Source organism: Bombina bombina, chromosome 1 (assembly GCF_027579735.1).
Source record: "Bombina bombina isolate aBomBom1 chromosome 1, aBomBom1.pri, whole genome shotgun sequence".
NCBI classification, from domain to species: Eukaryota; Metazoa; Chordata; class Amphibia; order Anura; family Bombinatoridae; genus Bombina; species Bombina bombina.
The window spans coordinates 681,786,261-681,813,181 of NC_069499.1; the positions used below are offsets into that span (position 1 = coordinate 681,786,261).

Below are 26,921 nucleotides of genomic sequence, written 5' to 3' on the forward strand. Positions count from 1 at the left end.
TGCGTCTAGCGATATAATCGCCATAGGTTTATTAAGGCTAGACGACAGGGACATCACATTCAAGAGTCTTCTAGTATTATCTGGACCCTCTCTTTTGGGAATAAATCCAACTTGGTCTGGATTGATTAAATAGGGGAGGAGGTTGGCAATACGGTTAGCTAGAATTTTGGAGAAGAACTTAATATCAGTGTTGATTAGTGAGATTGGCCTATAGCTGGCACAAAAAGAGGGGTCTTTATTAGGTTTCAGTATAGTCACAATAGTGGCTTCAAGGAATTCACTCCTAAATTTGCCTTCATCTCTAGCTAAATTGAAAAGTCTAAGAAGCAGGGGGGAGAGCTCCTGGATGTAAGTTTTATAAAAATGCACTGGGAAGCCATCTGGACCAGGTGATTTAAATGATTTAGAGTTCTTGATAACCAGTTGTACCTCCCTAAGGGTGAATGGCGAATTTAAGGTGTCTTTTTGATCGGGTGAGAGGGACGGTAGGTTCAGTGCTTTTAGATACTCACGAATGGAGTCTTCTGAGGTTACTGGGGGGTTCTCAGTTTTTTCTATGTTATAGAGGCTGGAGTAAAACTCAGCAAAAGCCTCCCCAATTTGTGAGGGGATTTTAAGGAGGGAACCTCCTTTAACAATGCCATGAATACGTGCGATACTAGTTCTGCTTCTAAGTTTATTGGCTAAGAGAGTATCCGCCTTATTGCCCTTATAGAAGTATAGTTGCTTCAGTTTAGTTAAGTTGTCCTGGGTTCTCCGAAGCTCTAGCTGAGATATGTGGTTTTTAATATTGGTGATTTGGGTCGTTACGGAGTTAGTAGGCTTTACTCTATTTAGGGCCTCTAATTCTCTAAGTTTAATGTGAGACTGAGACAGCGAGAGTCCCGCTTGCTTTCGTAGTTTAGCCTGTTCAGAGATCATTAAGCCTCTTATGGTCGCTTTAGTAGCTCCCCAGAGGGTGTCATCACCCACTTGTGCCCGGTCATTAATTTCTAGAAAGGGTCTGATTTCTGTGCGTAATTTTTCTCTAAGGGGGATATCTTGCAAAAGGTTGTGGGGCATGCGCCAGGAGGGTCTGGAGCGAGTGGTATTTGAAGATATAAGGTCGACGGTAACACAGTCGTGGTCCGACCAAGGGCAAATATGGATGGCCGTGTTAGTTACTAGGTCAAGGGAGTCTGCCGTAGAGAATATGTAGTCAAGTCTGGCGTATTGTCGGTGTGGCAGTGAGTAGTGGGTGTAGTCTCTGTCCTGAGTGTGGATAGCCCTCCAAATGTAGAAGAACCCTGAGCCTGTCATAAGTGTGCGGAATTTCGCAGCAAGTCTTTCCGTAGGAGGAGGAGTCCTAGCTAAGTCAGAGGATTTTCTATCTAGTTTCGGTTCCCAGGTCATGTTGAAGTCGCCCGAGATAATGACCCTACCTTGTTTGTGCTGAGAGATGACATGGAGAATGTGTTTGAGGCACTTAGGTTGATGAATGTTGGGTAGGTAGACTGAAACAAGTGTGTAGAGCACGTGGTTAATATTACAGATTAGAATAATATATCTGGCCTGTGGGTCTCTGATGGTCATGACTGGTTCAACAGCCAGTCTCTTATGTAAGAGGATTGCAGTGCCCCTGGCTTTTTTGGTAAAGGGAGCATGTTCAATGTGCGTGTAATCCCTAGAGGAAAGTCTGATCGGTTCATCGTTTAACCAATGCGTCTCTTGGAGGAATACTATGTCAGGGTTGTGGTGCCTCAACGAGCGCAAAAGGAGACTTCTCTTAAAGGGAGTATTAAGTCCTCTAACGTTGTGGGTTAGAAACCTCAAAGGAGAGGAAGTTATGTCTAGTAGTGATTGAGAGTTGGGACCGTGAAGTCGTAGTACCTAGGTCTGGAAGACAGAATGGGGAAAATAGAGAGGAGGGGGAAAGGTAGGTAGGAAAGGATGGCACTTAGCAGTGCCTCTGGTGTGGTGGAAGTAGTCCACCTCAAGAGAGCCCTAGTGTGGGCTTCAATTGGGGGGCTGAATGAACAGCTCCGGAGCTAGCTCAGTGTAGCAGAAGCGTCAGCCCCGCTCCAGGGACGTATTTATCAAAACATAAAGTGCTTAAGTCGAAATAATTACAAAACAGCAGGTAACATAACTTATCATAACTTATAAAATATAACTTATTCCAAAAGTGAACATTGTGACGGCTTATAGAATCTCACAGGGGTCCTGCCTGCCTCAGAATGCAGGCTAGTCAGTAGAAAACATCAGGGGAGACCTAATAGCCGACTTATTTATAAACTAGGTCAAGTAACTTCGGAAGGAGCCTATTCAGCATGCTCAGAATGTCCTTGAGAAACTTGCAGATGTTGTGTCTTGGGCCTTTTTATTCTCTGTTCTTTTGTTGACCATTCAGGGGCTGAAGCTTTCAAGGTAGATTGAGGTTGAGCCCGTACATTTTGGGGGTCGACTAATAAACCCCATGAGGTCAGCAGAGTCGCACCCTGCGAGGGTGTGGTAATGGTTATGGACTGGTTGTCTTTGGTAACTATGAGTCTGGTTGGGAACCCCCATCGATAACGGTAGTTAGCCCTGCGCAGAGCAGTGGTCACCGACTGGAAGTGTCGGCGCTGTTGGAGGGTGTGTGCTGAAAGGTCAGGTAATATTTGTACCCCCTCGAACCTTCCACTTAAGTTTGGTTTACGATAAGCAGCTTGAAGGAGGCGATCTTTATATAGGTAGCTATGGAAGCACACCACAATGTCCCTCGGCTTGTCAGAACTCACCGACCTGGGGCGCAGAGCCCTATGCGCTCTCTCCATTGTGCCAGACAGTCCTTCCGGGGTGCCTATTAGCTCTTTGAAGAGGTCTTGGAGGTAACCTTGGATATCTGCTGGAGCTACCGTTTCTGGGACTCCTCTGAATCTGATATTACTACGCCTCGATCTGTCCTCCATGTCAGCCAGTTTAGATTCTAATTGAGAGATCTGCTCAGCCAGGTTTTCAGCATAGGCCAGGATATTGGATTGGTCCACAGCTTGATCATCTTGCTTGCGCTCCAGCGCATCAACCCTGTCACCAATTTCTGAAATTTCCTTTTTGAGTTCAGCTGAGCTGCGTTGGATTTCTTGGGTGATGGACTTAGTCTGGATGGCCAGGAGTTTCTTGAGCGATGATTCTGTAATGTAATGTTGGGAGGAAGATGCTGAGTGTTGGCTAGATTGAGATTCTTCATCTTGGGACTCTGGTTCACTCATTTCACCTCCTGGGTGGGATGGGGGTTCCTTAGAAACGTGGGCAAAATGGTCAAAGACTGTCTTCCTGGGTTTGGGGTTAGACTTTGAATGCTTCTTTATCATGTGAGGCATCTTATAGGTTAATGGTTAGATCTCTGGAAGGCAAAGTAGTGAATCTCTGGAGGCTCAAGAGCAATATCCTGCTGCTTTGAAAGAAATTCAAGGGTTATACATACTAAAATCAAGCACGTAGTTTACATAATACCTATCACATTGTTGGAGCGGGGCTGATTTACATATCAAGAGGAGAAATTACATGAGTGTACAGTTTTGTTGCCACCACGCTAGTCCCTCACCTCGGGGAGCAGGGGGATACGACCCGAAGGAAGGGAAAAGGGAGTTGGAGGTGACCCACCCGGACAAGCCGGGTGGGAGCGGGGAGGTGAGGGGTTAGTCAGTAGGGTATAGAAATCAGTCAATATACCACAGGTGAATTGTTAGTTCAGTGAGGGCAAGCCTGACTGTGTCAAAATATGAGGTGAGAGAGTGAGAGTATTACACAGGCGGGCTTATAAACCTAGATCACCCGGAGCAGTGGCCCCTGTCAGCTAGTGCTCAGAGCAAGAAGCTAAGTTTGCTTCCTAAGATAGTAAATAATTCAGGTAAGTGCAATAAGCAGACAGGAGCAACTGGGGTTCAGGCAGAATGGAATCACAGAGTAATTATGGGCGATATTATACAGCAATCCCTGCCAAGGAAATGAAGCATACAGTTGCTTAATATACAGGCAGGACTATTATCATGAACTGGACCTGCAGGAAAAAAAAGTTGTTAGACCAACAATGAAATAACACAACACTCCACCTTGAGCCTAAGCCCAAAGACATATAAGCTGACGCAGCAGCAATAAGGTAACAGCATAGTAATAAGGCCCGTTAGTATGGAATGTCAGGCTGTGCAGTGCAGGGCCAGAGACATATGAAATAGCACAGCTGCAATATTTGTTAACAGTCTAAGGCATATACACAGGCTAATATGGGCTGCAGAAGTGTGTTACACAGATGATGTGCCAGACTGCTGTACGTAGCTGGGAAAGTACTGGGTTCCTTAATTATCTAAGGAGAGTCTTGGGGTGTTCTGCTTGAGGCTGGCCCAACTTTGAAAAAGCAGTTTAAGTCTAAGTTCAGACAAGCAGCTCAGAGCCCCAGTAAAAGTAGCGTGAGCAGGCAGGGAATGTCTTGTCAGGGCCTGTTGAATGGGTCTTAATAAACAATGGGGATGCGCTTCTAAGAGACTGCTGTTAACTTGGTAGGATTACTCCCATCAAGAGCGTATCTAGGGCCTGGCAGTGTGACCTCCTCTAGTACAGGATTAGGCTGCACATCCACAATGTTCAAGGGGGGGGCAACAGCGGCTCGAGCCCCCTCTAGAAAAGTCTCTCCCCAAGCTGGGCAATATAACTCTATGTGAGGAGGCCCCCAACACCTGGCCAACAATATAGGGAATATATAAAGGAATAGTCTCACCAATTCTCTGAGTGCGGCTGGGCGGCAAATCCTCTGCTGATGGTGGAGGATCGAGGAGTCAAACAGGCGCTGGTATCTGTTTCAAATCTAGGCCCAAGATGGCCGCCGTTCGCGCCCTCCTGTGCTGCACGAACAAGAAGGCCTAACAGCCTCTGCCTTGAGGGGCGAAACTGATCCTCCGGCACCTCTAATGCTTCGTCTCCCCCGGGCACCGCACCGGAACAGCTCTCGCCACTTGCCTCTGCAACCTCCACAGTCTCCAGATCAGGTCACCCGGGCTCCCACGTGCGCTGGCCCCCGAGGCTCCTCAAACCTGCGTCATTTTTGACGTTTTTTTTTTGCGCCAAAAGTGTCGGCGTTCCGGATGTGGCGTCATTTTTGGCACCAAAAGCATTTAGGCGCCAAATAATGTGGGCGTCTTTTTTGGCGCTAAAAAATATGGGCGTCACTATTGTCTCCACATTATTTAAGTCTCTTTGTTTATTGCTTCTGGTTGCTAGAAGCTTGTTCACTGGCATTTTTTTCCCATTCCTGAAACTGTCATTTAAGGAATTTGATCAATTTTGCTTTATATGTTGTTTTTTCTATTACATATTGCAAGATGTCCCAGATTGACCCTGAGTCAGAAGATACTTCTGGAAAATCGCTGCCTAGTGCTGGATCTACCAAAGTTAAGTTATCCCTCCCTCTCTAGTGACTCTTGCGTGGAAGATCCACATCTTGGGTAGTCATTATCCCATACGTCATTAGCTCATGGACTCTTGCTAATTACATGAAAGAAAACATAATTTATGTACGAACATACCTGATAAATTCATTTATTTCATATTAGCAAGAGTCCATGAGGCCCACCCTTTTTTGTGGTGGTTATGATTTTTTTGTATAAAGCACAATTATTCCAATTCCTTATTTTTTTATGCTTTCGCACTTTTGTCTTATCACCCCACTTCTTGGCTATGCGTTAAACTGATTTGTGGGTGTGGTGAGGGGTGTATTTATAGGCATTTTGAGGTTTGGGAAACTTTGCCCCTCCTGGTAGGAATGTATATCCCATACGTCACTAGCTCATGGACTCTTGCTAATATGAAAGAAATGAATTTATCAGGTAAGTTCTTACATAAATTATGTTTTTCGAATGTCACATTTGAATATTTCATTTATAAAACACAATTGTAGACTAGAAACACTATTTCAAACGTCACATTTGAATGTCACATTCAAATTCGAATATTACATTTATAAAACACAGTATTAGACTAGAAATACTATTTCGAATTTGAATGTCACATTTGAATCGAATATCACATTTTAATCGAATATCACATTTAAAACACAGTATTAGACTAGAAATACTATTTCAAATTCGAATGTGACATTCAAATTCAAATGTAGCATTCAAATTCGAATATTACATTTGTTAAACACAGTTGTAGACTAGAAATACTATTTCAAATTTGAATGTCACATTCGAATTCGAATATTACATTTCGAAATTGAATGAATACATAGCTAAACATTCTATTATTCGAACAAATATTTTCGAATTTTATTGAAAAAAACAAAAATTCAAAAATATAATTTTAGAATGTTATATAACATTCGAAATTCGAACAAACGAATGTATCAGTCCTGTTTTTCTGATCACAATCCAAATCTCAATAATGCATAACATATTTACTGCTTCATTTTCCACTTCCACAGCTAAAAGGACCTCCAACATCACTTTTCAACTTATTAGTACTCCAAATGTTTTCGAATATAACACTTGTTTTGCACATGGACACTGAAATTACCTCTGGTCATATTGGATGACATTACCAAGCACATACAAATGCCTCCTGATTGATCAATTAAAGTAAAAAAAACAACATTAATAGTAAGCACTTTTACTCTGCTAAGAAAAAGCAAAATCAATAAAACAACAATCAATAACCCAACAAACACATGCCAACCATACCAAAAATGCCCCTGTTTAAAGGCCTGATAATCAAAAACTCACCGGTATAGAGGGAAATCGCACAAAATCTTTAGGATATTATTTTTGTTATTGTAATGTAGGAGTCTCTTCTTGACTCTGCAATGAGAGATAACCATTCCTCCCCTCATGACCGTTTTTAAACTTTACTATATTAATAACCAGGAAGTTGATACTCAAACACTTGACATGACCTAAGGCACTTCACTTGACACACCTAATGAACCTGAAACATACCCAGCTATTTATAGAGCAAGTTGACATGAAAGGAGATATTGAACATAGAATCAGGTATTTTCTGACTATATTGGAGCCTTATCTGCTGTACCTTCCTTCAGCTATAGGTAACCATCTACTTGCTCCTTTTCACAATAGCATTTTTTGTTGACTGAATAACTTAAGGGGCGGCGGAGTTTGGAAAACTAACATATAACAAATAATACTACTCACGCACCATACACAATTAGTTAAATTACTATTTCCATTGATAATTTGGAAGTTGCAGTTACCTTGCAGGCCTCATGCTTCCACCCGCTGTCAGCCTACCAAAATCACCTGGTGAGGAGTATGTTAAGTTTTAGATTGTGACTGCTGAATATTTTTGGTTAGTTAAAATGACACTGTACACTAGATGTTTCTTTGCATAAATGTTTTGTAAATGATTCATTTATACAGCCAATCTGGGAGTGTTCTTGTAACAATGTATAGTTTTGCTTATTTTTTAATAACATTTTATTGATTTTCAGACTCCTAACCAAGCCCCAACATGTCAGATGTAGACCCCAGAAGCATTTTTGTGTTGTAATCACTGGAAAAATATGCAGATAATATTGAACAAAGTTCAGAAATTGTTATATACTGAAAACAAGTGCAAGTTTGTGACCAGACCCTTAGCTATGAAACTATTAAGAAATTACTTATCTAGGAATGATCCTTGCTTTATATTGATAGATCATAGCTTTACCCAAAACCAGGGGTCAGTGAGTAGTTCCATACTAAGAGCTCAATGTACTTAGAAGTGTGTGGCTTTTAAACGCTTGCAGAGCCTGCTTCTTACAGTCTTCGCCACCTTTGAGTTGTCGGATAGAAATCACACCGAACACATTAGTTCAGAGTGATTGACAGGCCGTTATCTCACTTGACTGGTCGCTCGAGAGATAGGGGTTGCATTATAAACACACTTGTTCGCCACAATCCTTGTCCACACCAACTTTAGATATGGGACTCTAAGACTGATTGGTGAAAAAAAGAAATCATTACTTTCAATGAGAGGGAGTCTTCTGCAGTAGGCTCAGTCAACAAGAAGATAACATTAAAAGCTTTGTAGAAAACAGCATACTAACAGCTCAGAACAGTAATTGGGGCAAAATGCCTCAGTAGTTGAAGAAGTACGAATCCAACCTCTTATAAACTAAATAAAAGAGGAAGAAAAGCAAGGTCAAATGAATCTGATTATTTAAAAAGTAACACAATCTGGAGAGAATCTGTTAAGAATTATTAAGCATTTCAGAAGCTATGGTTACCATGTTTTTTTAGGAAAATAAAAATATGGAGAAAGAATCACCCCTCCCCCAGGACAATTTTCTCACAGAGTCATAATAAACACTATAAATATGGAGCCTTTAAGCAGAGATAAGCCGAGCCCTATCCAAGCAACCACAGGAAAACAATCATTCAGAAAAAATGTGAGCGCTATGTTGTGACACCACCACCCCTGAATTGAACTAAAGATACAATCACATCTAATTGTTTAAAATGAGAAAAGAAAGTTATATAATCAAATCTAATTTTTCAAAAGGGATAAAAAATAGGTATCAATATATGCGGAACCAGAGATTGAAGTGCTTGATTTCCAGTGGAAACCCTATTAACATAATACTGTAGCTTAGAAATGTTCTCTGAGATGTCATGTTTGACCTATAAGTTCCTCTTATCCACAGCTGAAATGGATACCTAGAATTGGTGTAGTAAACATAGCTAGTTATATAAGAAGAGGTTGACCTGTGCATCTTGTAAATGTAATGTAACAAAAACGCCCAATGTAAGAAAACTTCATTGAATAACAATTTTTTCTCTTTCATTTACCTCTAGTTGCATGTTTGCCTAAAAGTATAAGAAAATGTAAGACAAACTGCTTTCATCAAACCAAAATAACCTCCCTGCATAAAACTGTACGGACAGCCTTAAAAATGTGAAAAGATTATAAATAATCAGTATAATTTTTACACTATCTTTTCAACTATGTTTTCAGATCTTTTAAAAACAGACACATACACATTTGAAAGTAAAATCTTTACACCTGCTGACAAATGACACAAAAAGACTCAAATCCTGCCCCTGGCTGTCTCTTCTTTCATACAGGCTTCTAATATAAGTACACATAGGAGGAGCTGCTTTTAAAATTGTTTTTTTTTTTTATGAGACCCACATTCATCTTCATTTACCTAGGATGTGTGACACTTATGTAACTACATCTGTGACTAACAGGGTAAATATTAGCTCCAACCTCAGCTTCCAGTGGCTTCTGCGATTTGTCTGCTGATGTAAGAGAGGTGTGTGGGTTTTAATGACAAAGCGTATGTGCACAAACCGTTCCCAATTAACTACAGATTATTTGAATAAAGTCTTTTTATCACAAGGATTATGTGTGCTGGGTTTAAAAACATAAAAAAAAGATTACGAGATGGAGGAAGGCAATTTATTGTATTTCGTTTTTAAAAGAAACAAAACACAAATACAATGGAAATCATCACTAACAACACAAATGCAGTGACAATCATTACTAACTCATGAACCATTTTAGCTGCATGGTCATAAAGTTCTATACTGTTGGGTTCGCCTGAGCCTACACAAATCCCTGTGAATTTTTTTTCTTCTTTTTTTAGTGTATATAATGTTTTTATTAGGAAGGTCAATGACATATATTTATAGATATATACATCAATAATATCTTAAACAGAACGAAATTCACTGACAGTAGATACCAAAATACATTAAAAAAAAAGAAGTCAGAACGTAAATAGCAATTTTGTATACGATTTGGCATATCCTTTTACAACATACTTGTATAACAATGTCTGTATCAATTAACATACAATATAGACAGCATTCTCTAGAGGTAATAATAGGAAAAAAAAGAGAAAAAACAGAGAAGACAAATACATTTCACCATATAACCTGTCATATCTAGCAAGTTTTCTTCAGGCATAAATATAGTGAAAATATTTCTATATATAGTAGATCCTATAATAAGAACCAGAAGAGAATAGAGAAATATCTCGACCTTAACTTTATAGGGAGGTTACAAGGAACTACTGGTTACAATTAATGTATTCTAATTAGAGAGAAAAGGAAAAAGTTCCAATTAGACAGTTAAATAATAGCTCAGTCTGTTTAATTTGATAGGGGGTCCCTTTAATCCCTGTGAATTTTAATGTCTACAATAAAGAAGTTATTTTACATGGGTTATACATTTTGCATTTGTGTCCTCATTCTAGTAAGGAACTTAAGTTTATATTTATCATTATATGCACAAGCCGTGGGAGTGACTTTTCCGGCTTCCAGAGCGCCCAAGGAGGAGTGAGCGAGGGAGAACATACAGAGCAGCTCTATCAAGGTAACATAAGAGAGTGCTAACAACCTGTGACGGAACCCCGGCTACCCCGGCTGGGTAGCTCCGCCAAACGGGTCCTTCCGCTGTCTGAAACAAACTGCTATGTAACCCAGGAAAGTGATTCTAGCAGGACCCCACCTAAATGACTAGACAGACTAGCATTTAGGTGAAAAAAAGAACTGCTTTATTGCACAGAAAACACAGCTTTTATACATTTCCAACAAATGGGGGTAGTTACTACACAAATAGAAAAAAATATTATACAATGAGACAAACATCAGACAATGGTTAGTTAAACAAGATTCTAATCACATCCTGACTTACAAAAGGACAATGGATGACTCACACAATAACAGAAAGACACTTCACACCTAGACTAGATAACAACAGGGGTGAGGTTATAGGGGGTAGGGGTTTAACCCTTGCAGCCTGGTATCCGTGACATCTCCCCCCCCTCCAGTTCGGCAGGCCCGGCTAGATCCACATACAGGTCGGCCTGGGGATGTCCAAGGAATTTATGCCACTTCAGTCCGCCGGGAAAGTCCGTCACATTGCTTTTTCCCGGTCGGTACTGAATGGCTGCAGGGCTAGGCTCCACCTCAATAGTCTCCCGTTGTCCCCGGAAACTCGGTTGAGCCATACAAGGGGATTATGGTCAGTGAGGATGGTGAAGGGTCTTCCATATAGGTAGGGCTGCAACTTCTTCAAAGCCCATACCAGGGCCAGACACTCTTTCTCGACCGCCGCGTAGCCTACTTCCCGGGGTAGCAGTTTTCGACTGAGGTAGGCAACGGGGTAGTATGGCCTCCAACCCGAACATGGAGGCATCTGTGTGGACAGAAAAGCATTTGGCTGGGTTAGGAGTGGCCAGTACTGGAGCAGAGATAAAGGCAGACTTAAGACTTTGGAAGGCTTGTTCACACTCGGGGAACCACAGGACCTGTCAGGGAAGTTGTTTATGGCTCCGGTCAGTCAGGGGTTTGGCGAGGGTGCTGTAATTGGGGACAAACCTCTGGTAGTAGCCTGCAGTACCCAGAAAGGCAAGGACTTGGGTTTTGGTAGTGGGGATGGGCCAGTTAGCACTGCCTCGCTTACCGCAGCCGACTTGGTGGCCCAAGTATTGAACCTCCGAGCGCCCAATGGTACACTTATCTGGCTTCAAGGTTAGTCCGGCAGCTCAAAGATGATCTAAGATGACGCATAGGTGGACCAGATGGTCCTCCCAGGTCTTGCTATAGATAGCGATGTCATCCAGGTATGCACAGGCATAGTCCTGGAGGCCATCTAACAGGCGGTCTACCATGCTTTGGAAAGTGGCTGGGGCGTTCTTCATTCCAAACGGCATGACCTTAAACTGGTATAAGCCGAAGGCAGTGATGAAGGCAGACTTGGGGATGGACTCAGGGTCGAGGGGAATTTGCCAATAACCCTTGCATAGGTTGAGGGTGGTTAGGAAGTGGCCCGGGCGATTCAATCTAACAGGTCATCTACTCTGGGCATGGGATAGGCATCAGTAGTGGTTCTGTCGTTGAGTCTACGGTAGTCAACGCAGAACCGGGTAGTTCCATCCTTCTTGGTTACTAACACTACCGGGGAGGCCCGGGGACTTTTGGACGGTTCAATGACACTGAGGTCCAACATTCCCCGGAGCTCTCGGTGCATACTTTCCCTGACAGCCTCTGGGACCCTGTAGGCAGCCTGTCGCAGGGGGGTCTGTCCTGGGGTCTCCATCCGGTGGATGGCTGTGGTGGTAAACCCAGGGACAGTAGATAACATGTCACTTCTCTGTTCTAGGAGTCGCCGGACCTGTCTAGGGATATGTCATCCACCCCCTGGGGGGCATCAGTAGGTCCGGGCAGCTCCGACATTGGAAGACTTATGGTGTCCTCCACTACCGGCGCACAGATAGCGGCCACATCTCTGGGTCTTTCTATGTATGCCTTCAACATATTTACATGAAAGGTCCAACGATCCTTTCATCTGAACACTTCGCTACCAGGTATGTGGTGTTATTCAGTTGTTCCACAACCCGGTAGGGTCCTTGCCAAGAGGCCTGTAGCTTGTCTGTTTTGACAGGCTTCAGGGCGAGGACCTTCTGTCCCACTATCAGCGTTCGGGTATGGGCATTGCAATCATACCATCGCTTCTGTTTGTGCTGAGAGGCCTGAAGGTTCTCACAGACCTGGGCTGCCAGGTCCTGCAGCCGGTCCCTAAACTGGAGTATGTACCCCACAACAGAGTGCTCTTCTCCCCCTGTCTCTCCCTCTAAGTGGACTCGTACCAAATCTAGCTGACCCCTAAACTTTCAACCATACAGTAGTTCAAAGGGGGAAAAACCTGTGGATTCCTGAGGCACCTCTCGATATGCAAAGAGGAGATGCGGCAGGAATTTTTCCCAGTCCCTGTGAGTGGCCGAGAACGTCAGAAGCAGTTGCTTTAGGGTCCCGTTAAACCTCTCACACAGCCCATTTGTCTGGGGATGGTAAGGGGCGCTGTGCAGGGGTTTAATCCCGCACAACTTCCAGAGTTGTTGAATGATTTCCGTAGTAAACTGTGTTCCCTGATCGGAAACTACTTCCCGAGGGAAGCCTACCCTGGTGAATATCCGGAGCATCGCATCTGCTATGGTCTCCGCCTGGATATTGGCCAAGGGGATTGCCTCTGGGTATCGGGTGGCATAGTCTACCACCGTAAGGATGTATTTCTTCCCTGTTCAAAGGGGGAAAAACCTGTTAATTCCTGAGGCACCTCTCGATATGCAAAGAGGAGATGTGGCAGGAATTTTTCCCAGTCCCTGTGAGTGGCCGAGAATGTCAGAAGCAGTTGCTTTAGGGTCCCGTTAAACCTCTCACACAGCCCATTTGTCTGGGGATGGTAAGGGGCGCTGTGCAGGGGTTTAATCCCGCACAACTTCCAGAGTTGTTGAATGATTTCCGCAGTAAACTGTGTTCCCTGATCGGAAACCACTTCCCGAGGGAAGCCTACCCTGGTGAATATCCGGAGAATTGCATCTGCTATGGTCTCCGCCTGGATATTGGCCAAGGGGATTGCCTCTGGGTATCGGGTGGCATAGTCTACCACCGTAAGGATGTATTTCTTCCCTGAGGGGCTGGGCCGAGCTACTCGGCTAAAGGGTTCATTAATAATGGGCAGGGGATGGTGGGGGGATTTCGTATGATCTCCCGTCTTTCCTACCTTCTGGCAAACCTCACAGGATTTACAGTATTCCTTAATATCAGCTGTAATGCCTGGCCAGAAGAAGGTTTGAGTCAAGCGGTGGTGGGTCCTTTGTTTTCCTAAGTGGCCAGCTAAGGGAATCTCATGCCCTATTTTCAGCAGGTTGGACCGAAACTTCTTCGGTACGACCAGCTGGCGTTTGGGCACCGGTCCTTTTCTCCTCTTGGAGATCTGGTACAGGAGCTCGCCCTCCCACTGGAACCGTTCATCTCCGGGGCCCTGGGCATCAGCACCTACTCAGTCTAAGGTAAGGGGCTAAAGTCGGGTCACTCAAGGTCTCTTTGGTGAAGTCGGAAGGGGTTGCCCAGGAGGGGGTATCGGCAAGTTCGGGTTTAGTGGGGACGGTTAGTTGGGGTAAGGTAGAAGTCGGAGCAGTAGGTCTTACCTGGGTCCCTGGAGTTGGCGAGGTGGCTTGGCATCTGACCTGCTGGCGGGTAGTCACAGGGCAGGTGTCCGGAGAGGTATTCCCCAAAAAGGCAGAGACAAGGTGGCCGAGGTCGTTTCCCAACAGAACCTCCGCAGGGATGTTTTGCATAACCCCCACTTCTACATTGCGGGTGTCGGTTTTCCAGTCCAAATGGATCCAGGTGGTAGGAACCCTCAGAACAGCACCTCCCGCTACCCCTACAACGAGGGTCCGTCCATTGCAGCCAGAGGGGGGAACAAGGTGAGGTTGAATCAAAGAGATGGTGGCCCCCGTATCTCTCATTCCTTGAGCCACCTTCCCATTGACCCAGACATCTTGCCGATGTTGGTGTCGGTTGTCTTGGCCCACTGAGCTGATGTGGTGCAAGACACCCACTTCTTCTCCTGTCCACTCAGCATATGGGTTGGAGCTTGCTGTATGCGCACAATGGGCAGCGGCCTGGTAGGTGCAGGCTTGAGGAGTCCCCCCACAGTGTTGGTGCAGGGTTCCTTGGTGGCTGGGGGGTTTCTTTGTCTTGTTGGGCAGTTCCATACCACATGGACGGGGTGTCAACACCCATAACACCCCCGGGAATTGAGGCCTCCAGTGGGCCTGAGGCTGCCTAAAAACTGTTGGTGGTCACTAGAAGTTCAACATGACACCTCATGGCAAAGAACTCTCTTGAGGATCTGAAAAAAGAATTGTTGCTCTACATAAAGATGGCCTAGGCTATAAGAAGATTGCCAAGACCCTGAAACTGAGCTGCAGCACGGTGGGCAAGACCATACAGCGGTTTTACAGTACAGGTGGCACTCAGAACAGGCCTCACCGTAGTCGACCAAAGAAGTTGAGTGCACATGCTCAGTGTCATATCCAGAGGTTGTCTTTGGGAAATAGACGTATGAGTGCTGCCAGCATTGCTGCAGAGGTTGAAGGGGTGGGGGGTCAGCCTGTGAGTGCTCAGACCATACGCCGCACACTGCATCAAATTGGTCTGCATGGCTGTCATCCCAGAAGGAAGCCTCTTCTAAAGATGATGCACAAGAAAGCCTGCCAACAGTTTGCTGAAGACAAGCAGACTAAGGACATGTATTACTGGAACCATGTCCTCAGGTCAGATAAGACCAAGATAAACTTACTTGGTTCAGATGGTGTCATGCATGTGTGGCGGCAACCCAGTGAGGAGTACAAAGACAAGTGTGTCTTTCCTACAGTCAAGCATGGTGGTGGGAGTGTCATGTCTGGGCCTGCATGAGTGCATGAATGCCAACATGTACTGTGACATACTGAAGCAGAGCATGATCCCCTCCCTTCAGAGACTGGGCCACAGGGCAGTATTTCATCAGGATAACGACCCCAAACACACCTCCATTGCGACCACTGCCTTTCTAAAGAAGCTGACGGTAAAGGTGATGGACTGGCAAAGCATGTCTCCAGACCTGAACCCTATTGAGCATCTGTGGGGCATCCTCAAACGGAAAGTGGGGGAGCGCAAGGTCTCTAACATCCACCAGCTCCGTGATGTCATCATGGAGGAGTGCAAGAGGACTCCAGTGACAACCTGTGAAGCTCTGGTGAACTCCATGCCCAAGAGGGTTAAGGCAGTGCTGGAAAATAATGGTGGCCACACAAAATATTGACACTTGGGCCCAATTTGGACATTTCCACTTAGGGGTGTACTCACTTTTGTTGCCAATGATTTAGACATTAATGGCTGTGTGTTGAGTTATTTTGAGGGGACAGCAAATTTGCACTGTTATACAAGCTGTACACTAACTACTTTACATTGTAGCAAAGTGTCATTTCTTCAGTGTTGTCACATGAAAAGATATAATAAAATATTTACAAAAATGTGAGGGGTGTACTCACTTTTGTGAGATATTTTGTATATATATATATATATATATATATATATATATATATATATATATATATACAGGTAGCCCTCAGTTTACGCTGGGGTTAGGTTCCAGAAGGAATGGTTGTAAATTGAAACCCAGTTTATAATGTAAGTCAATGGGAAGTGAGGGAGCTAGGTTCCAGGCCCCTCTCAAAATTGTCATAAGTAACACCTAATACATTATTTTTAAAGCTTTGAAATGAAGACTTTAAATGCTAGACGGCAAGCATTATAAACGTAATAAAATAATCATACAACACAGAATATATAATTAAACTAAGTTAAATGAACAAAAACATTTGCTAAACAGCATTATAAACCTAATGAAATAATCACACAACACAGACTTCACTTGCATTTTTTTGCAAACAGTTATTTCTTTGCATTCCAATCTGGACTGAGTTATAGACAGGAAGATTTTGTTCCTTTGAAATCTGCTCAATAGCTCAGGTCTGGTTAAACTGATTAATTTCAGCTTGCTTGGCTTTGCTGCAACACAAGCAGACAGCTTCACCTACTGGCTATTTTAATAAATGCACTGCTTCTCAATGCTTTTCAATAGCAGTCACATGACTGGAAAAAAAGGTTGTTATTCTGAAACGGTGTAAATTGAACCGTTTGTAAAACGAGGGCCACCTTGTGTGTATATATATATATATATATATATATATATATATATATATATATATATATATATATATATATATATATAAAGTTCAAAGTAGACAAGCACTCCAGAAATCCAAATCACATGCACAGGGTGCAGCAGATAGGTAAATAGAAAGTAATGAAGAGTGCACTCGCCAGGACTTTTCAAAGTTTTATTCCAATTCCTGGTGAGTGCACTCTTCATTACTTTCTATATATATATATATATATATATATATATATATATATATATATATATATACAAAACGTGTAAGAATTTAGCATCCCATTCATATCCTCACATTCAGGAAAAATCAGAAATCCTAAACTTAACCTAACTCAGTCTGAGAGGAAACCATTGATAGCGCAAAATTATAGCATTGCAAGATCGCTCTCATCGTTGTATGTGAAGGAGAGACAAGCCCAGTACAATATAGCAATGAGTATGAGTTTTCTTACACTTTGTGCATTGTATTTTATATTACTTTACACTAATCTCAGTATCATTACATTCAAGTTTTGCACTTTCCATTTTATATTTGAATATGTTTAGATTAAGATTTAGATCCAGCAGTTATTTTACTAATTCTGTTTATGTTTTGAAATTTTCAGTGTTACTCTAGTAATGGTAGCAGGAGCACTAGGCCTAGCACTAAAGGAAATCTTTCTGGGTAGCCAACATGGGGTACTGGACTTGGCATAGCTCCAGAAAGACTACCATGGGGAGGAGATGGTGATGATGGCTGAGGAGAAACAGTGTTTCTAGAGTCATCTGCACCCTCCTCTACCTCCTCCATTTTGGGTGGTGGGGTGAATGCACAGCCACCACTGCTAGTCCGATCAGAGGACCAACACCCCCTCTACTATTACTTGCAATGGCAGAGGGTCGCTCTACTATTACTGTGGCTGTAGTTGGGGCTGCCTCGGTTGTTGTGGCTGTGACTGCTTTTGTACCTGGGGCAGGTCTGCACTTTGAAGGGGCAGAACACTTATTGGCGAGCTTCTTCCTTTGCATTTTTGTTTTTGCGGAAAACCAAAAAGAAATGGTTGCTGCAAGAAATATATGTCAATGTATGTGGTCAAGTAAACTGCTTGGTGTTTTAGTTTTTGAACTTTATTGAGAAAAAAAATGAATAAAGTTTTTTTATAAGTTAGGGGGTTTGGCTTACGGTAGGAAAGGGTTAAGGATAAGAAAGGATAAGAGAAGTTTGGATGGTACACTAACAGTCACACACACAAACGCACTAACCTTGCCTCCTACACTACTCTAAAAGAATTAAGTTTTACTTACTCTGATTTCTCCTCTTATTACAATACTAGTACTTTTATATGAGTTAAAATGTAATCTTTTTTTTATTATTCAGATTTTGTGTGTGGAATGTTTTGCTTCCACACAGACACAGAGTAAAACAAAAAGCTAAAGAGGGAGCTGTCAGTGGCTAAGATGGCTGTGTCATACCAGTACTCGTCACAATTGGCCACTTCAGCATGGTATTCCACACACTTATCCCCAATGACATTTGGGGCAGTAACCTATTATCCTCTCTGCCCTTTCCACACAGTTCATACAACTAGCTAGTTAAACTAACACATAAAACATCTCTTCAAACTTAATAAATCAACTCCACATAATTTTATATGTATTGGGGAAATTTATCTTGGTGGAGAACACATTGGATTCTTAAAAAATGCAGCCAATTATCTCCATTAAACAAGGGCACTGTCACTTGCTCAGCCCAGTAATTTATTCACAACTACTAACTCACTGTAGCTTAAATTCCATAAAAGGAAATGAACAGACTGTTTAACTGTAGAAATGTTTGTGAATCTAGGCCAGATACCTCCTTTCATACACTTTTTTTTCTCACCCTCATACATTAGCTTAGGTCCCCTTAGATGTTTCCAATTTTGTCTGCTTCTATGTGTTTAACACCCATACACATGCTAAACATAAAGCTTAAAGGGACAGTCTAGGCCAAAATAAACTTTCATGATTCAGATAGAGCATGTAATTTTAAACAATTTTCCAATTTACTTTTATCACCAATTTTGCTTTGTTCTCTTGGTATTCTTAGTTGAAAGCTTAACCTAGGAGGTTCATATGCTAATTTCTTAGACCTTGAAGCCCACCTCTTTCAGATTGCATTTTAACAGTTTTTCACCACTAGAGGGTTTTAGTTCACGTATTTCATATAGATAACACTGTGCTCGTGCACGAGAAGTTATCTGGGAGCAGGCACTGATTGGCTAGACTGCAAGTCTGTCAAAAGAACTGAAAAAAGGGGCAGTTTGCAGAGGCTTAGATACAAGATAATCACAGAGGTTAAAAGTATATTATTATAACTGTGTTAGTTATGCCAAACTGGGAAATGGGTAATAAAGGGATTATCTATCTTTTAAAACAATAACAATTCTGGTGTAGACTGTCCCTTTAAGCATCTTAAACCCAGAATTAAAATGTGTCTTTCATGATTCAAATAGAGAGCAGAATTAAAAAAAAAACTTTCCAATTTACTTATCAAATTGTGCAAATCATTTTATATGCACACAAGTGTAACTGTGCAAGAATTATTATTTCACATGTGCTCCAGTTCGGATATCCTGAATATCTGGCCTGTTCGGGAGGTCTGAGAACAGTTTTGAAAACCCCTGGTGTATATGTATAAAATATATAATTTGCTGACATTTATAACATTTATTTTACTGCTTTTGTTGATTATGCAATTACACAGCATTTAATGGTCCTTTACACTTTCATGGTTCCAATACAGTGTGCAATTTTAAAATACTTTTTAGTGTACCGCTGTTACCAATTTTACTTACTTTTCTTAACATAACTTGTTAAAAATCATACCTAGTTAGACTCAGAAGCTGCTGGGAGCTAGATAGTAGCTACATACATATGCCTCTTGTCATTAGAGTGTTCATCTAGGTCCAAGTACTGTGTAGCTGTTCATGAGCTGAATTTAACTATGTGTTTAACTATTTGCAGGAAATAAAAACACTAGAGCATTTTCTTTTTGGACTTGTATTTCCCTTTAAAGGAGTGGCAATGCATTTGCATTGCTGAGCAATATATAGATGTTATTGCCAGCTACACAACATGCATGCCACTCCTAAATGGCTTACCAGGTATTTCCAGCCTATGTTTTTAACTCTGCAGGGTCATGAATAAAGTCTAATTATATCTTTAAAGCAGATTAATTCATCTGAAATCTGTCCAAAATGTAAAGAAATTCTACTGCTTGTATGTAAAAAAAAATAATAAAAAAATATATATATATATATATTAAAATTCAGCTTTAGAATTGTAATATTTTATGATTCAATAAAAAGGACATTAATTTATCTGACAAAATAATTAAAGTAACAGTCTAGTCCAAAATAAACTTTCATTATTCAGATAGAGAATGTAATTTTAAACAATTTTCAAATGTACTTTTATCACCAATTTTGCTTTGTTCGCTAGGTATTCTTAGTTGAAAGCTAAACCTAAGAGGTTCATATGTTAATTTCTATGCCCTTGAAGGCCGCATCTTCCCTCAGGGCATTTTGACAGTTTTTCACCAATAGAGGGTGTTAGTTCATGTGTGTCATATAGATAACAATGTGCTCACGCATGTGGAGTTCAGGTGAGCCAGCTCTGATTGGCTAAAATGGATGTCTGCCAAAATAACTGAAATAAGGGGGCAGTTTGCAGAGGATTAGATGCAAAGTAATCACAGAGGTAAAAAGTGTATTTATATAACTGTTGGTTGTGCAAAACTAGGGAATGGGTAATAAAGGTATTATCTATCTTTTTAAACAATAAAAAATCTGGTGTAGACTGTCCCTTTAAGGACTAATATGTGAGCAAGTTTCCTACAGCCTAATGTTTTCGTTTAAGAAGTTAAATAAGACATGACGTTGCAGTCTGTGCAGAGGGCAGCTTTTAATGTTACGTGGTATTTAGAAACTAGGTTACTAGGTCAGGTACAGCAAGTCCTGAATGTTTGCCAGCCTGTGCTCTTTACGTGCTGTTAATAATGTAGTGACCTGCCACACTAAAATGAGCTTAGCATGGCTATTACTTCAAACTTACATTTGATTTAACTTTGATTATTAGGTGGTTTGCTGATAAGCACCCTGCCTACTACATTTTAAAAGGGTTGAAAGCAAACATTTTTTTTATTATTGTTTGCTTTTCCATCATTTTGTTTCCTAAAAATGTAATTAAAAGTGTTAAAACCACCATTTACACTCCTTAATTTGCTTTGTTATTTTATTATTTGCATAGAAAAAAGAGCAAATGTGTGAAAATAAAAGTCAGCATCATTAAACTTTTATGAAGCAAATATCTGCACAAATGTATACAAATAAAACCCAAACAGGTAGGTAGATTGACACAGGTATTTGCAGTAACCTGGGACTTTTAACTTTGGGGAAAAATATATTCCGTTTTTTTTTAGCTCTTACTTTCAATTGTCTGTCATGACAGCTGCAGTTTCTAATTATATATATATAATATAATTATAGCTGCTGAGTAAGGAATTTGTTTTGTTTTTTTTAATTGCTTTTCTTATGTACATTTTTGTTAAAATAAGGCTGGGTTCTCAGTATTGTATAAGGACAACCATTATGAATCCTAAAAGAACTGAGACAAATTAATTAGACCAAACCATATATAGTTATAATTTTGCTGGCATGTATGTTTGTGATAATTATATAAGGTGTTTGATGGTCTTATGTATATATTTATTTTTATATGCGGCACCTGAGTCTCCTACACTCACAGGAGAAAAAAGTAAAATATCTAATTTGGTGAAATGTCGTCTGTGAGTCTCCTCCCATAGATTGAATTACACAATATTTAAAACTTTGTGAGCTAGATTACAAGTGGAGCGCTAAATTATCGCGCACCAGCAAACAAACAAATTTCCCATTTGCACGATAATTAACCAGCCATTACAAGTGCCTGTTTATTGCTACAGCAAGCTTGCAGAAAGTTAACCAGAGATTAGATCTCTGGTTAATTTTCTAAAAATGATGCCCATGCCCTCAAAATAGAGGGCATTATAGTTTTTTTTATTATTAAAATGAAGCATTTTTAAAAAAATAAAAAAACATGCACTAGTCAGTATTGGGGCTTTAATGTTGGCGCGTGTGGGGTGTTAGAAAAAAAACAACTAAAAAGTTCCTTTACATTACGGTTTATGGGAACTGTGTGTTCCCAGTGAATATATATGTACAGGTATATGATTATATACATATACAGGTAGCCCTCAGTTTACGCCGGGGTTAGGTTCCAGAAGGAATGGTTGTAAATCGAAACCATTGTAAATTGAAACCCAGTTTATAATGTAAGTCAATGGGAAGTGAGGGAGATAGGTTCCAGGCCCCTCTCAAAATTGTCATAAGTAACACCTAAAACATTATTTCTTTCATGTCATTAGCAAGAGTCCATGAGCTAGTGACGTATGGGATATACAATCCTACCAGGAGGGGCAAAGTTTCCCAAACCTCAAAATGCCTATAAATACACCCCTCACCACACCCACAAATCAGTTTTACAAACTTTGCCTCCTATGGAGGTGGTGAAGTAAGTTTGTGCTAGATTCTACGTTGATATGCGCTCCGCAGCAAGTTGGAGCCCGGTTTTCCTCTCAGCGTGCAGTGAATGTCAGAGGGATGTGAGGAGAGTATTGCCTATTTGAATTCAATGATCTCCTTCTACGGGTCTATTTCATAGGTTCTCTGTTATCGGTCGTAGAGATTCATCTCTTACCTCCCTTTTCAGATCGACGATATACTCTTATTTATATACCATTACCTCTGCTGATTTTCGTTTCAGTACTGGTTTGGCTTTCTACAACATGTAGATGAGTGTCCTGGGGTAAGTAAATCTTATTTTCTGTGACACTCTAAGCTATGGTTGGGCACTTTTTTATAAAGTTCTAAATATATGTATTCAAACATTTATTTGCCTTGACTCAGGATGTTCAACATTCCTTATTTCAGACAGTCAGTTTCATATTTGGGATAATGCATATGAATAAATCAATTTTTTTCTTACCTTAAAAATTTGACTTTTTCCCTGTGGGCTGTTAGGCTCGCGGGGGCTGAAAATGCTTCATTTTATTGCGTCATTCTTGGCGCGGACTTTTTTGGCGCAAATTTTTTTTTCTGTTTCCGGCTTCATACGTGTCGCCGGAAGTTGCGTCATTTTTGACGTTCTTTTGCGCCAAAAGTGTCGGCGTTCCGGATGTGGCGTCATTTTTGACGCCAAAAGCATTTAGGCGCCAAATAATGTGGGCGTCATTTTTGGCGCTAAAAAAATATGGGCGTCACTATTGTCTCCACATTATTTAAGTCTCATTTTTTATTGCTTCTGGTTGCTAGAAGCTTGTTGACTGGCATTTTTTTCCCATTCCTGAAACTGTCATTTAAGGAATTTGATCAATTTTGCTTTATATGTTGTTTTTTCTATTACATATTGCAAGATGTCCCACGTTGAAACTGAGTCAGAAGATACTTCTGGAAAATCGCTGCCTGGGGCTGGAGCTACCAAAGCTAAGTGTATCTACTGTAAACTTATGGTATCTGTTCCTCCAGCTGTTGTTTGTACTGTTTTGTCATGACAAACTGTTAATGCAGATAATATTTCCTTTAGTACTGTTACATTACCTGTTGCTGTTCTGTCAACATCTAATACTCAGAGTGTTCCTGATAACATAAGAGATTTTGTTTCTAAATCCATTAAGAAGGCTATGTCTGTTATTCCTCCTTCTAGTAAACGTAAAAATTCTTTTAAAACTTCTCATTTTTCAGATGAATTTTTAAATGAACATCATCATTCTGATTCTGATAATCGTTCTTCTGGTTCAGAGGATTCTGTCTCAGAGGTTGATGCTGATAAATCTTCATATTTATTTAAAATGAAATTTATTCGTTCTTTACTTAAAGAAGTCCTAATTGCATTAGAAATTGAGGATTCTGGTCCTCTTGATACTAAATCTAAACGTTTAGATAAGGTTTTTAAATCTCCTGTAGTTATTCCAGAAGTTTTTCCTGTCCCTAGTGCTATTTCTGAAGTAATTTCCAGGGAATGGAATAATTTGGGTAATTTATTTACTCCTTCTAAACGTTTTTTAAGCAATTATATCCTGTGCCATCTGACAGATTAGAGTTTTGGGACAAAATCCCTAAAGTTGATGGGGCTGTCTCTACTCTTGTTAAGCGTACTACTATTCCTACGGCAGATGGTACTTCCTTAAGGATCCTTTAGATAGGAAAATTGAATCCTTTCTAAGAAAAGCTTACTTGTGTTCAGGTAATCTTCTTAGACCTGCTATATCTTTAGTGGATGTTGCTGCAGCTTCATCTTTTGGTTAGAAGCTTTAGCGCAACAAGTAACAGATCATAATTCTCATAGCATTTTTATTCTTCAACATGCTAATAATTTTATTTGTAATGCCATCTTTGATATCATTAGAGTTGATGCCAGGTATATGTCTCTAGCTATTTTAGCTAGAAGAGCTTTATGGCTTAAGACTTGGAATGCTGTTATGTCTTCTACATCTACTCTGCTTTCCCTTTCTTTCCAGGGTAATAATCGTTTTCGTTCCTTTTGTCACAACAAGGAACAAAAACCTGATCCTTCATCCTCAGGAGCGGTATCAGTTTGGAAACCATCTCCAGTCTGGAATAAATCCAAGCCTTTTAGAAAGTCAAAGCCAGCTCCTAAGTCCACATGAAGGTGCGGCCCTCATTCCAGCTCAGCTGGTAGGGGGCAGATTACGTTTTTTTCTAAGAAATTTGGATCAATTCCGTTCACAATCTTTGGATTCAGAACATTGTTTCAGAAGGGTACAGAATTGGCTTCAAGATAAGGCCTCCTGCAAAGAGATTTTTTCTTTCCCGTGTCCCAGTAAACCCAGCGAAGGCTCAAGCATTTCTGAAATGTGTTTCAGATCTAGAGTTGACTGGAGTAATTTTGCCAGTTCCAGTTCTGGAACAGGGACTGGGGTTTTATTCAAATCTCTTCATTGTACCAAAGAAGGAAAATTCCTTCAGACCAGTTCTGGATCTAAAAATCTTGAATCGTTATATAAGTTTACCAACATTCAAAATGGTAACTGTAAGGACTATCCTGCCTTTTGTTCAACAAGGGCATTATATGTCTACTATAGATTTACAGGATGCATATCTGCATATTCCGATTCATCCAGATCACTATCAGTTTCTGAGATTCTCTTTCCTAGACAAGCATTACCAGTTTGTGGCTCTGCCGTTTGGCCTAGCTACAGCTCCAAGAATTTTTACGAAGGTTCTCGGTGCCCTTCTGTCTGTAATCAGAGAACAGGGTATTGTGGTATTCCTTATTTGGACGATATCTTGGTACTTGCTCAGTCTTCACATTTAGCAGAATCTCATTCGAATCGACTTGTGTTGTTTCTTCAACATCATGGTTGGAGGATCAATTTACCAAAAAGTTCATTGATTCCTCAGACTTAGGTAACCTTTTTAGGTTTTCAGATAGATTCAGTATCCATGACTCTATCTTTGATAGACATGAGACGTGTAAAGTTGATATCAGCTTGTCGAAACCTTCAGTCACAATCTTTCCCTTCGGTAGCCTTATGCATGGAAATTCTAGGTCTTATGACTGCGGCATCGGACGCGATCCCCTTTGCTCGTTTTCACATGCGGCCTCTTCAGCTCTGTATGCTGAACCAGTGGTGCAGGGATTACACAAAGATATCTCAATTAATATCTATAAAACCGATTGTACGACACTCTCTGACGTGGTGGACAGATCACCATTGTTTAGTTCAGGGGGCTTCTTTTGTTCTTCCAACCTGGACTGTAATTTCAACAGATGCAAGTCCTACAGGTTGGGGAGCTGTGTGGGGGTCTCTGACAGCACAAGGGGTTTGGGAATCTCAGGAGGTGAGATTACCGATCAATATTTTGGAACTCCGTGCAATTTTCAGAGCTCTTCAGTCTTGGCCTCTTCTAAAGAGAGAATCGTTCATTTGTTTTCAGACAGACAATGTCACAACTGTGGCATACATCAATCATCAAGGAGGGGCTCACAGTCCTCTGGCTATGAAAGAAGTATCTCAAATTCTGGTATGGGTGAAATCCAGCTCCTGTCTAGTTTCTGAGGTTCATATCCCAGGTATAGACAATTGGGAAGTGGATTATCTCAGTCGCCACACGTTTCATCCGGGCGAATGGTCTCTTCTCCCAGAGGTATTTCTTCAGATTGTTCAAATATGGGGTCTTCCAGAAATAGATCTGATGGCTTCTCATCTAAACAAGAAACTTCCCAGGTATCTGTCCAGATCCAGGGATCCTCAAGCTGAAGCAGTGGATGCGTTGTCACTTCCTTGGAAGTATCATCCTGCCTATATCTTTCCGCCTCTAGTTCTTCTTCCAAGAGTAATCTCCAAGATTCTGAAGGAATGCTCATTTGTTCTGCTGGTGGCTCCAGCATGGCCTCTCAGGTTTTTGGTATGCGGATCCTGTCCGGATGGCCTCTTGCCAACCGTGGACTCTTCCGTTAAGACCAGACCTTCTGTCACAAGGTCCTTTTTTTTCCATCAGGATCTCAAATCCTTAAATTTAAAGGTATGGAGATTGAACGCTTGATTCTTAGTCAAAGAGGTTTCTCTGACTCTGTGATTAATACTATGTTACAGGCTCATAAATCCGTATCTAGGGAGATATATTATAGAGTCTGGAAGACTTATATTTCTTGGTGTCTTTCTCATCATTTTTCCTGGCATTCTTTTAGAATTCCGAGAATTTTACAGTTTCTTCAGGATGGTTTGGATAAAGGTTTGTCTGCAAGTTCCTTGAAAAGACAAATCTCTGCTCTTTCTGTTCTTTTTCACAGAAAGATTGTTAATCTTCCTGATATTCATTGTTTTGTACAAGCTTTGGTTCGTATAAAACCTGTCATTAAGTCAATTTCTCCTCCTTGGAGTTTGAATTTGGTTCTGGGGGCTCTTCAAGCTCCTCCGTTTGAACCTATGCATTCTTTGGACATTAAATTACTTTCTTGAAAAGTTTTGTTCCTTTTGGCCATCTCTTCTGCCAGAAGAGTTTCTGAATTATCTGCTCTTTCTTGTGAGTCTCCTTTTCTGTTTTTTCATCAGGATAAGGCGGTGTTGCGAACTTCTTTTAAATTTTTACCTAAGGTTGTGAATTCTAACAACATTACTAGAGAAATTGTGGTTCCTTCATTATGTCCTAATCCTAAGAATTATAAGGAGAAATCATTGCTTTCTTTGGATGTAGTTAGAGCTTTGAAATATTATGTTGAAGCTACTAAGAATTTCCGAAAGACTTCTAGTCTATTTGTTATCTTTTCCGGTTCTAGGAAAGGTCAGAAGGCTTCTGCCATTTCTTTGGCATCTTGGT

General features: G+C 41.0%; 1 long non-coding RNA gene across 1 annotated transcript in view; it reads right to left on the reverse strand.

Annotated features, from left to right (window-relative positions):
* LOC128639301 (uncharacterized) overlaps nt 1-6,835 on the reverse strand; it is a 37,021-nt gene extending 30,186 nt beyond the window's left edge. Inside the window, exon 1 of the long non-coding RNA XR_008399171.1 lies at nt 6,735-6,835. This is a non-coding gene — a long non-coding RNA (uncharacterized LOC128639301). The remainder of the gene's footprint in view (nt 1-6,734) is intronic.
* Between the last annotated feature and the right edge of the window lie 20,086 nt (nt 6,836-26,921).